Genomic DNA, 1,475 nt, shown 5'->3' on the forward strand with positions numbered 1-1,475 from the left:
ACCATCCCTTTAATTGCTTAGACCACTGTTATTCATATAAATGCATCCCTCTTTCATCTTTAGCTCTTTTGTTTTACATACATAAGGGTGCTCCTCACAATATCCAGTCGAGACCATTTCTCATATTAGCGAAAAACTGTTGAATTTATTATTTGTGTACCTGTGTCGATCAGCCACACAAAAATATGGGAAACAATTTCCATAACTGCTTCACTCAATGTACTAACCAAACCTCTCAAATAAGTATTTTATACCATAAAACCATCTTCCCCTCAGCAAAATAACCTGAGACTTGTATTTCTATGTAGCAACAGTTGTTATACGTCCTTGGAAGAGACTCAGATCTAATTATCTAAATGTTATTTTTGTAGACATGTTGGCTAATTGTGATATTCTTTCTAAAGGACAGATTGCCACAGCAGAGCCTGACCTGTCAGCCGACACTCACCTCTGCTTATAATCAACAGTAAATATATTGTGTATGGCAATGATTCATTGTGTATATATCTTATATTGTTAATAATCTTTCAGTAATGTTATATATATGTGTATTATTTATGTCCATAAAAATAAAATAAACAAGTGACATACCACATCGGATTATTATTTTTTGTGTAGCATACAAAGAGAGACTAAATGAAAAAAGTGTAAGTGTAAGGAAAAGGCATGTATCATTTTAAAGGTTTTATTCAAAAAGCTCAGAACAGATTGTGCATATAAATAAGAATGCAAAATAATAAAATACAAATCTAAACATTTACGCAAGTAATGTATAAAAAGAAAAAAATAGTACTTGGTATTGTTACATCATCCTGGGAAAAAGGACAGCAAAATACTTGATACAGTACCAGTCAAAAGCTTGGACACACTTTCCCGAACTTTTGACTGGTTCTGTATATGGTTTCCATGTGTGGACATTTCTGGCTAATGCACCAGGTGGGATGACCTGTAACTGGAGGGTCTGGTTGAGGCGCATCTGCTGATGTCATTTGTAACATATCAAACACCAGTCTTGGGTCACAGAGCTCAGACGGAGCTGCAGCAGGTGATGCCACTGTTCCAAGTCTAGTTCTCGAATTCTGGCCTGTGCAGATAACAGATAACAAAAAAATTAGATGTTATTATTAGAGCTTTATTGAATGTTGCATTGGTGGTGTTGGTCAGAAAAAACTAAGAAATAATTTGCTACTATAGATACCTTCTCATCTACACCTGCTCACCCACAACCTCCTCAGCCTCCCCCTCACCTCCGAGCCCGAGCCCGGCCTCTGTGATATGAAGTAGGGCTGTGCGATACTGCAAAATTTGGTATCGATCCAATACCAAGTAAATACAGGGCCAGTATTGCCGATACCGATACCGATACCAATACCGATACTTTTTACTACTACCATGTACTTCTGTGTAGGGGGGAGCAATGTATCATAATTTATTAAGTGAATGCATCATTAATATGCAAATTTGAATGAAAACTT

General features: G+C 36.5%; 1 protein-coding gene across 1 annotated transcript in view; it reads left to right on the plus strand.

Moving 5' to 3' along the window:
- The window catches only part of sptlc1 (serine palmitoyltransferase, long chain base subunit 1), a 14,950-nt gene that overhangs the window by 7,186 nt on the left and 6,289 nt on the right, over positions 1–1,475 (plus strand). The window lies entirely within an intron of this gene.

The sequence above is a fragment of the Seriola lalandi genome, unplaced genomic scaffold (genome assembly GCF_002814215.2).
Source record: "Seriola lalandi dorsalis isolate HSWRI2012SDOR001 ecotype SW California unplaced genomic scaffold, Sedor1 jcf7180002054939, whole genome shotgun sequence".
In the NCBI taxonomy this organism is placed as follows: Eukaryota; Metazoa; Chordata; class Actinopteri; order Carangiformes; family Carangidae; genus Seriola; species Seriola lalandi.